Source organism: Saccostrea cucullata, unplaced genomic scaffold (assembly GCF_032062105.1).
Source record: "Saccostrea cucullata isolate Sc308-1 unplaced genomic scaffold, CSIRO_AGI_Scuc_v1 ctg1496, whole genome shotgun sequence".
In the NCBI taxonomy this organism is placed as follows: Eukaryota; Metazoa; Mollusca; class Bivalvia; order Ostreida; family Ostreidae; genus Saccostrea; species Saccostrea cuccullata.
In genome coordinates this window covers 102,510-114,668 of record NW_026919925.1, presented here as the reverse complement: position 1 = coordinate 114,668, position 12,159 = coordinate 102,510, and the positions used below count along the sequence as shown (strand labels likewise).

The window sequence follows — 12,159 nt, the reverse complement described above, 5'->3', positions numbered from 1 at the left end:
TTTTATTTATTAACCTTGACAGTAGTTGAGAGAATTAGAATAATTGATATTACATGATCCAGTTACTTTTTTCTGGGTCACACAGAACACCTACATACTTACCATAGCTAAAAGAAGAGAATTACTTTTTTAAGCAACTGGTTATAGAATACAGCAGATTTTTTTTTTTATCATGAATTGAGCAATAATTAGTCATTTTCCTTAATATACAAATCTAATTCCCTAATTTACCCAAACCCCAGATAAATAAAATTATCAATTCCTTTTTTTCTAATGGTTATAGCCTTAGAAGTGAAGAATGTGTGAACAAGAATAAAATATCCCTAAAATGCTAAAGCGAGTACCCTCGAGTCAGCTTATACTGTCAAATTTATTGTATGACTAATTAAAGAAAAATAACAAGCATATAGCTCATCAAGAGCAACTGAGCTACCTTTGATAGGCAATAAATTTGATGAAATCTATGTGATTGCCAAAAGGAACCAAGTGGCAATTAGTTATTATACACTCGAGAAGCACTGTATTTAATTTCAAGAGTGCATTTTAAGTTTGAAATAAAGCATTGGCTTGTCCTATAGGTTGTCCAGTTGATTGTGTTGTTTAAACTCTGGAGGGCATAATTTCTGCCAAATAGGAAATAAGCTTCTTCTGCATGATAATAACATAAAGCCTGATTTATGGCCAACATTACCCTTGTAACTTATAATATTTGATGTTTCCCTGTTAATCATCAAAGCTGTGACTGTTATAACTTTGCTTCTGAGCCCCCCCCCCTTTTGTGTTTTAAAAACAAAATTCATGCACTTTAATGCAAAATGCATTTTAAAAATACCGTTGTTGTATACACTGAGAATGCTCAATTGAATAGACTGCCAAAATTGAAAGACACCGATTATAATGTTTTGATCAGTTTGACTGCCATATTAAGCCATTCTTTTTACATAGGATTTTTATTGTTCAATTGATGCACGATTTATAATTAATTTAAAAACATAATTAAAAATATTCCTTAATCTGGTATATGTTTGCTTGTTAAACTAAAACATAAACAAGTTTTAATACAAATTACGCCACATGTATGCCGACATAGCAAATTTTGGAAAATTCAATCCAAGAAAATCTCGCATTTTTCCAAAAAAGAATAATCCATCCATGAATCTAATCATCAAATCAGATATTTGCCGATAATATTCAATTAAATATTTTAGAACCAATCGTGATTGAAAGCATATTTTTTAAAAGTTCTGTCTGCTACAAAATTCGTGTACCTTTCGTTTTTGGATCAAGGGCAAAGAGGGAGAATTTGAGATATCCCGATCCCGATCTAATTTATATTCTAGCTAACCCAACTCAAATAGCAGCAACAAAGTTTTCCTCATAAAATAAGTGCATCTATTCTTTAAATTAATAGATGCTATTATATGTTAGCGGATGTTAGAATGGATTAGATTTTTGCTTGAATTAATCATGGTAATTGCAAAGTCAAACATTGTTAAGATTTTTTTAGCAATTTAAGGACTTATTCTCGTGAAGAGAACAAAATAAAATTTTATTCGTCTGACCACAAAACAACAACTTCGATTATAATTGATCAGGAATATTTGTCTTATAACAACTAGAACTCATTTCAAAGCAAAAATGAAATCTTCAGTTTGTATACGCAACAATGTATAATTAAAGAGATGCGTGCTTGTTCTTCTTTTTGAATAATTGAGATATTTAAATAATTCTTCTCTATAAAATATCAAATCTATACCTTCTACAGATTTCGAGATAAAAGTTATGCTTTTCGGACAGACAGGTTAGGCGGTCTAAAATGTCGCTCTACTTTGCATACAACCATTTTTAGGGATAGGAGGTTCTCCTTCTATCTCGTACCGCCTAAGGTTGAAATGATGAAAATAGTCTGGTAATACACCGTCTGATTTGACAGAACGTGTACAGTGTAATCAAATGGCCCAATGGTTCTTGAGAAGAAGATTTTTGAAGAATTTCATTAATTTTTCACTAATTCATAATTATCTCCCCTTGGACGAGGGCGTGGCCCTTCATTTGAACAAACTTGAATCCCCTTTTCCCAAGGATACTTTGTAGCAAGTTTGGTTGAAATTGGTCAAGTGGTTCTTGAGAAGAAGATGAAATGTGAAAAGTTTACAACAAAAACGATGACGACAACGACGACAGACAACGGACAAATTTTGATCAGAAAAGCTCATTAAAAAAGTATTTGGCTCAGTGAGCTAAAATGTTTTGAATTGATCGAATTTGTTAACTTTTGAAAATTGACTTGGAGGTACGTATAGGCGGGAGAACAATACTATCATTCGCAGTTCTTAACAATATTTCTTTGGCATTAATATTCAGACGTTTATTCGATGCATTCATTTGAACTCAAGATGAGATACTACAGAATCTTTCGCATTTTTATCCATATTTGGATATTTTGCTTAAAAAAACTAATGGTAAATTAACAACAAAACGTGATAAACGTGCAGTTTCCCTATTATCAAAATACTTTTATTCATAGAATAAGAGCATTTTCTATATACAAGCAGTTGTACAATATGCTCTTGCATATCGAATCATTGGACAATACATGTATATATCCTTTGTGCAGGAGTTTAAAATGTATAACATCTCATGTAAAGCAACTTAAGGATAGGAAAACCTGTCAAAATATTTTTAAAAATACAAGCATCTATTAAAAAGATCGAAGCACTTACAGTTATCCAACAAAGTTTATCATATTAAGAGGTGGTAACCATAAAGCATATGTTTGTACTTTCGCCTATATAAATTTATATCAATCAGTAGTATGCCCATCGACACTAATTAGAAGTGTATATATCATGAAAATTTTCATATTTGCTGACTGACTGCTGAAAAGGAGCAAAAAAAAAAAAGCGAATTTTCATTGTTTTCCCCTGAAATTCCACAATTATCAATTAATTCTTTTATTTTACGACTTCATTTTTAATTATTTGTATTTTTCCCGAATTTTATGGTTAGAGAAAAATTAACATACAATCTTTAAATCGTAAACGATCTCGGAATGCAATTACAGGCCGCAGTAATTAATGGATTTTCCGGTATTACGGAAAGCCATGCTACAATACAGATGACGAAAACAGAATCTTGCAATTTCTAACAGTTCATCTCTTCTCCGAGGAGAGAAAATAGGATTTTAAAAATCAACACGTACAAAGCATGTGTTGTGATGTATGCTTTTTGACACGTGGATTAACAGGCGTACAAGATGTGTAATATCATCGAGTTTGAAGTGTTCTTGAATTGTGCTCTATCTTGAAACACGGTGTTGACAGACTGCAGCAAATTATTAAATATAGTTATAAATAAAGAAAAAAAAGTTATAAATTGCATCCAGCTTGGTAGTTGGATTGCAACACAATCATAAGCATGTTTCAACTGCATAATGAATTTAAATTTATTTTCCTCAAATAATTAGTACTTTGAACATAAAGTATTCTGATATAGAATCTAAAGCTAAGGTGTTTATAAAAAGAAAATAGTTATAATGTGTTAGACGACCACAGCACTTTACGCAATGATGCTTCAAAACGCGAGTATCGATGTTCTTGTTTCATCAACTTGTTTGTACATAAGTAACAAGAGCAGGTTTTAGAAATCGTTCATATGCAGACATGCTCTTGCAAATTAACTTCGAGATACATACTCCGTACGTAGGTAAAAAAAGGATATTTTTGCATAAGTATGGGAAGCTGAAGATTGAAAAGTTAAAATCATCACATATATCATAAAGCTTTGTTGTTATATTACCATCAAAGTCTTTTTCTAGTAAAATATCAAAATGTGAAACAGATATGTCAGCCACTGTGATATCTTTTATTTCTAGCTCACTTGGATATATCGATATATCGTATCGATATATGAGTGAAAATAACAATTTTTGATTACCAAGGCAATACTTTTATACCTACGTTATCCGAAAAAAAATGACCGTCATAAAAGTAACATGCATTTATTAAAGTAATCCAAATAAAATTGCACTATCATAAATGTTGCATGTACAATATGGTGCCTTTAAAGTAGACAAGCAAAGATTATATTTTTTGCTCTCAGTAAATAAACATGAAATGAGAGAAATGTCCTAGGAAACCGTCGACACTCACAAATTTCATTCTTACATTGTCAACTATGGTGATTAGACATATTTGTTTCTTTGTAGCAGTTTTTGCTCTCGGAATATCAAATAAAATAAACAAAAGAAAACGTAAGTAAATATGTTAACTGTAACACATTTTAATTATTTATTTCTACTTTTTAATTATTTGTTTTTTCAAAAATTGTCATCTGATGAAATTATGAATTATACTTTATAAGATGGATAGAATACCTTACAAACATACTCCATTATTCTTCTTCAATAAAACCGAAACTGTTAATAATCAGGTAATTACAAGTTTGTCTGGAAATCATTCTTGGATAATAAAGAATTTTGCGACATTCCTTAATTACATTTTTATGTAATCAAATTGATTGCTAGGCCTCAACATTAGGTGTTGTTGAACCAACACAAAAATTTAATGAGTGAGAGCTATCTTTATAATAATAAGTATATAATACAAATAAAGCTTTGAACTTTATTATTACTTTTTATTATAACAAATTTTTAAATGTAAAAAATTCTTTAATTTTCCATTTGTATACTAATGGAAACCATTCTCAGCAAAATTACTTCAAAATGCAAAAATACTATTCGCCCCGTCTTTTATTTGCGATTTGTCATATTGAAATATACCTGCAACGATTAATTTTTGCAATTAAATAAACATTTTCTGCCAATATAATAAATAAACCTTAAGAATATAAGTGGTTTTCATGACAACCCCTTTCTATGTTTTTTAACGAAACGCTCAAATTAAACTCTGCCTTTAAAATCAGAAGAAAGAACGGACCTCTGCAAATTATGAATGATACGGGTTTTTTCAGCATTCCTCTCAGCATTGCTGCCACAAGACTGTCAGGATATTTTATGGTCAGGAACCACAGCTAATGGTGTGTACACTATCTACCCGAGAGGCACGGGCGGATTCAGAGTTTTCTGTGATATGAAGACCAAAAGAGGCGGATGGACAGTTATTCCTTTTTTTTTAATTTAATTTAGATTTGAATTAGATTTTGTAGATTTGTAAAAAGAATTGTAAAGAATTATATGTCCTCTATTTTGTCTTGATTATCTTTATTGAATTATAGTCATTTATAATGGAATAATACATGAAATATTGGAATGAAAAACCTTAAAAAAAATAATAAAGACACATTCTTTAGTACCCCAGCAATGCTGTTTGAGAATTTTACGCTATGTATGCATAAAAGTTCATGTCCTTGACGTTATGTATGCGCTTTTCGGCACTGCACTTAGGCCTATATTTTTTGCACTCTTTTCTTATCTAGCTAAGTTTGTAAAAACTTTGCTATGCTTTCATTTCTTGTATATTTTTTAATGGATAATACAAATGTTGGGGAAAATATATAATGTCAAATATTTTTGTTTCTTTAACTTTGATTGACGGCGTATTTCAAATAGAATGATATTACCTAGAAAGCTTGAATGTAAAAAAGAATATTGGGAAAATTCTTTTTATTAAATTGAAAGTAAAACTTTTATACATGGTTTAAATCGTTTTTCTTTGAATATCGCCAATTTAATATTTACGTAAATATAGAAATGACTAAGGTTTTTAATTCTAATTTAAGAAAATTCATTTTTGAAAAAAAAAATATTTTTCTATGTTTGCAGAGAGAGAGAGAGAGAGAGAGAGAGAGAGAGATCTGTATGATGGTGTGTGTATTTTATGTTTTTATTTAGTTTTGATAATTTCTTTAAAGACTCTAGGAAGAATACCAGAATCTTGTCTTCAAGTTAGATATATAGCTGAGCTTTTAAATAAACATTGTATCGTGTTTTAAGTTAATTTCCAATATTCATTGGTCTTTATTTTTCACAAGATATTCCAAAAACGCAAGGATGGAAGTGTGGGATTCAATCGTAAATGGGAAGATTATACATATGGATTTGGAAACATAAATGGAGAATATTGGTTAGGTACGCGCATTCGGTTTTTCAATATGTATTTTAAATATAAAGCAGTGTTTTCAAATTAATTCGAGTATTTAAGATTGATCTTTCAACAAAAACCATATCTAATGTTCTAATTGTTTACAATCAAGGCATTGTCGTTTGCTTCTAGGTCTATTTAACAGAAGATAAAGGACAAATTGTTATTAGTTGTTTATCCATCTTTTCGTCTGTTAATCAGTTTTTTTCCGTAAACAATTCAACCTAGCCGATATATCTGATGATTGAAGATGTAGTTTTCATATTTCATAGATGTATTTCTTATGATAAGACCATTTTATTAACCTCTTGATTTTAAAGTTTGCTTCTCTTTTGCAAAACTTTCAAGAGTATAACACTGGTCATTACCAAGGTGTATTTTTATGAAAAGATCTCTCTCTGGAATAAATATATGCCCTTTTAAAATTTAACCTTGGTTTTTGATTACTAAAACAAAACCTAAACCTTGTTCATACCTTTAGAAAACTAGTACTAGGGCTTTTATATTTCACATGTGTTTTCCATGTGACAACACTGTCCATTCAGCATTATTAATTTTGACAATTGGACCATAACATTGTACTTTGGCATTCTTTGGAAAACTTTAAACTTGGCCATAACTTTGCAAAACATCTTTTTGGATGTCATTGATTTTAAATCTTGACATTGACTTTGGAATTTTTCTTGCATTTTAGAAACTTTACCTTTGTCATGAGCTGCTTTGCGGGGGCATCAGTTTTTACAAACATTTGGGTATTTAAAAAGTGTAGATAATATTCTCGAGTAGGTGTTTCTGTATTTGCAGTAAACATAAAACTATGAAAAAAAGAGTTCATTTGATTTTTTATGGTTGTATGACGTGATTTTTTTTATATAAATATTGTTCATAAATTATCTTATGGTTTAAGTTTCATAATGAATCGACTGGAAGTTATAATTCTAATTGAAATTACATCTCATATTCCTTATAATTAACATTATAAATCTTTTTTTGTTTGAAAATGATGTGCTTGTGAAACACTAAATAAATGCAAATTTGCGGCGAAGATTAAGGCTATTTCTGTTCAAAAGATATGACTTATGTTAAACTTAAATAAGGGTCAAAAGCTAGGCTAATGTCAAAATGGTTCATAAGCTATTTAAGGATTTGTCACAAGAAATATGTTATTAAAATATGAAATCCATAGCTTTAACCGTTCAAAAGTTATGGTCAAGGTTTACGTGTGGTACAATTTTGCAATTGTGTGTTAAACTCCAAGGTCAAGAAGTCAAAACTGTTGGTTCGCAATAGGAAACGCCTTGTTACGTGGAATACACATGCATGAAATAAGAAACTCATGGCTCCTATGCAGAGGTTAATGTTTTTGACAAAACAGACAAAAAGTTAAACAAACAGTCATATTTAAGGATAATCGAAGCAAAATTTACATATGTATGTCCCAAATCTTCATAAACGAATTCATATAAACATTGATTACACCTAGGTACTCGGAGAATACATCAATTGACGTTGGTACGAGCTAAGAGTTGATATGTCAGACTTTGGTGGAAAGAGGAGATACGCAGAATACAGGGTGTTTTCTGTTGGCGACAAGAATAGTGGATACAAACTCACTGTAGAGGAGTATCACGGAGACGCAGGTAATTATGTTACCAGAACAAAGTTTATAATCATGTTTTTTCTCTGTTTCAGTCCTTCTGTTTTTCTCCTGTTTCTTTACAAAAGACCTTATAGTGATACTATTGTATCCTATTATTATAATCGTCTTCCGTATACAGCAGAAAGAAAAGTTATGATTCGGTTTCTTAAACTGTTTGGTAATGTGCATCATTACCTTTAACTTGCTGAAAAGCGTTAACTGCGTATTGATTTGTTTTGATTTTTTTTGGTGAAAATGTTGCATTTGAAACCTGGCTTGGAGAATGAACAGACTAGATGAAAATCCATGAAACTTTTTGGATCAAAGAGGTTTTTCCTTTTAATCTCTAAAAAGAAACCTCTTCCAAATAGTCGCTTAGTGCATTGGTTTGATCGTTTGCTTTAATTATAGGAGTTGATTCTTACGTACATCGCAGATTCTAATTCACCTGCTTAAGCTTATGGATACCAATGCTTCGGATGCTACATGTAGAATTAATCAATATATTCACTAATTTATCAGATATTTAAGTTAGGGTTAGTATACTATTTGTAAATTTTATAAATGATGGTTGTAGAAAGGTAAAACCTTGAACATTAAAATCAAAGAAGGTTTTAAATGTTTTTAAATCTATTATTAGCATCATTTGCAAAAAAAATTGACCTAGAAAATTATATGCCCCACATGCAAAGTTTCCGGGGAGGGGTATATTGATTTTTCCCTGTCCGTCCGTCCGTCTGTCTGTCTGTCTGTTGGTCCGCAAAAACTTTAACCCTGCCCATACCTTTTGGCTTGCTGGGTTTTTGGCTTTCACATGTGTATTTCTTGCCACAGGATATTACTTTGGGTACCATCAAACTGACCTCTTCACTTGACCTTGTATTTTGATACACTTTTACAACAAAAATTAAAACTTTTAGTTTGACCATAACTTTTGTTAGTGTGGTTAGTGCTAGGGATTTCAATAATTACAATTGTAATTCCTATGACAAGATCTTTCATTGGATACCAACAATATTGACCCTTTGACCTTGGATTTTAATCTACTTTTTAAAAACTTCAACCTTGGCAATAACGTTTGAGCGGTTGGTGCTAGGACTTTCATGCTTCAAAAATCTATTCTTTGTGGAATGACTTTCCAAAGGATACCAACAACTTTAACCTTTTGACATTGGAGATTAACCAACTTCTAAAACACTATAACCTTAGCAATAACTTTCGACGGTAAAGGCTAGCGGTATCATACTTCACATATGTAATTCTTGTGACAAGACCCTTCATTGGATACTAACAACATTGACCCTTTGCCTTTGTCTTTGGAGTTTTACTTACTTTTTAAAACTTTAACATTGGCAATAACTTTTGAACGGTTTGTGCTAGGATTTTTTTATACTTCGCATACACCTGATTCAAGGCTGCATGTGTTCCTTTGACCGTGACTCAGGACTCAGGAGTTATGCCTACTTGAAAAAAATTAACCTTGGCCATAACTTTTGAACAGGTGGTACTACGGTTTTATATTCCACATTTAATTACTAAGTAATTTTTTTGTGAGACAGCTTTATATCGGGTATCAACATATTATTTCTTATATCACTGAATTAAAGTTAATGATTTCTTCACATATTTATTCATTACATAATGTCATCATGCACTTCCTATTTTACTTTTTTGGTCGACCACTTATTTTGAGTCTTTAAAACAAATTATGGATTTTTGCCATTATAAACATAATTATGGTAGACGGGGGCATCATTAAAAAAGCTCATTGCTGACAGTAAAACGTTACAATATGAAATTTGATTTCTATAATTTTTCATTTTATAATGAAGCGGATTGTGTCAAAGTATTCAATTTACTAGTATTTGACCGAATAATTTAAATCACTATACTTACATAGTTAATTCATAAAACTTTTTGTACTTAACTTTGCATTGTGCACACATAAAATGTTATCTTCCATTGAGTTCATAAAGAAGAAAAGCAGTAAGTAGCTACATGTAATATATATTTGCAAATTTTGATTTCAGGCGATTCCATGACTTATGTTAATGGTCAACCTTTTGTTACAAAAGACAAAGATAGACACGACTGTTCAAAAAAATTCAAAGGAGGTTTTTGGTATAAAGCCTGTCATCATGCTAACCCAAATGGACTCTACCTTAAAGGACAACATGCGACTTTTGCGGATGGTGTAAACTGGTATCACTGGCATGGTTACTACATGTATTACTCACTGAAAACCATTGAGATGAAAATCAGAAGGCTCTAATATATGGTAATGGTAAAGAGTGTTCTCAAATAAAAATGCACTGAAAATATTGCCTTTCTTGACAAAATAAATAATTCAAATATATTTTGATATTACATGTACTTTAACATGTCAAGCTAGGTTGTAATATAGGTTGTTTACGATCGACTTTCGTCTTTGAAAAATGGAAAGTCTTTGAGCAGAGAAGAAAGAGGAAGCCTTCTTGTGCCTGAATGGATCCGTAATAACACATAAACTGATTACCACGCATCGACAAATAAAGTTCCAACTAAGGTCTGACAGTGGTAGTACTCGTCCTTTATTTCTTTGAAGTCAGTGCTTGATTTTTTTTAAAAGTTTATAACGTTTTCCCAGTCAGTACTTTCTAGGGAATTCTCTGAAAAATTGATAACCTTGGGATAGACAGAATAATAATCATTTCGATGTATATGAGTGAATCTATGCACTGAGTTTTTACAAGCTGCAATACACAATAATTCCTGATAAAAAATCAGAAAGAAAGGAGAGTAAACGCTTCCCGATGAATTTACATGCGAAAATTTCTCCGGCTGATGTGACGTTAAAATGTAGTGATTGCTGCTCAAGGTCAAAAGACATGTGCATGTTTATCATTTCACCGGAACTTATCTAGTTAACTTACACTGTATAAATTAGAAAGCTTGTAAAATTATTTTATTCGTTTTTTATAAACCGTTGACGAATTTTCCTGAATTTGTCTCTGTATGTCCTTTATGGAGTAAAAGTAAATGTCCCAATAAATACCGAACAGCCCTCGTTTTTCATTTTTTTCGTTTACAAATTTTTTCTGTATGCATGTACAACAATATTCAAATAGGGTTTTATTCATTCTTTTTTGTAAACAAGATTGTTAGGACTGAAAAAAAGAGAACCAATCATTTTTTCCAATTATTAAAGCTGATGATGAATCGATGACATACTGCAAATCACTGTTGCGACGTGTTTCTTTAATTTAAATAAGTGTATTATCTCAGATTCCCTATAAATCAAACAGACAATATGGATGTTATTTTGCTTGTTTAATATGCCGTTTCTGGCAACGGTGATCAATTTTCTGGGGTTACCACAGGGCTGCTACACAATCAACAATCAATACAACAAATATGACGACCCAAATCGGGCGGATCATGCACTGGGTAGGTCACAAGTGCATGAAGGTCACCAATTCATGATCAATAATCAATCAAATTCATTCAATCAATTACTAATCAATCAGTCAATCAATCAATCAATTCAAATATCAATAAGGTCAATTACTTGTCAATCAATCAATCAATTATTAATCAATCAATCAAGCCAATAAACAATGGAATGAGCGTAAGACTATGTGTTGCACTCGTCAAATTGCGTTGAGGTGTGACGGAATACGCAAACACTAAGAATTCCAACCACGATAAGGCTGAAGTTGACGCTGTCCCCAACAGGCAGTCATCACGGGATAGGTAAAACGGAGACTTCATCACCGCGACATTGGTTGATGTGGACGCTGTACCCAACAGGCAGTCTTTTCATCATACAGAATTCACTAACGCAACACAAGCTGCTGAAAAAGCTAGATTAAGCAGGGTACCATTAAGGAATATAGGAGCACACAATTACCACTGCGACATAGGCTGTTGTGGATGCAGAACAAAGCAGGCAGTCTTCATCTACAAAAACAAAACAAGAAGAGAAGTATTTGTTATAAAAACAAGAGGAGGGTGAGTGGGAAAAATTAAAACATTGCCACAATTCAACTTCATAAAAATTTCCATGACCTTACCGTCTTATGGATTCATCGAGAAAGAAAGAGGAAGTAAAAAAAATAATACCGGTACATGTATTAGACTATATACAAATGGACCTAAATTATCCGAAATGATAGGTTGTGACTAAGAGTGAATATAATTATATATCTGAAAGGACTCAAGATTTCTGGAATGGAGGGAAATAGGGTTACTGAAATAAAACAACTTATCCAAGACCAGGCTCGTATAAGTGGTGATATTTCGAGACTTGGGGCTAGATTTATATGCTAGACGGGCAAATTAACACATTTAAAATGATGGATTGAATTTAAATTGCTACAATTTAATTGCCTATCATTGCCGCATCTCCCTATAGGCTTTGAAGCAATAAAAAAGTACAGA

General features: G+C 31.6%; 1 pseudogene; it reads left to right on the top strand.

Moving 5' to 3' along the window:
* Positions 1-4,174: 4,174 nt before the first annotated feature.
* Positions 4,175-10,092, top strand: LOC134240267 (fibrinogen C domain-containing protein 1-like; annotated as a pseudogene).
* Positions 10,093-12,159: the final 2,067 nt, after the last annotated feature.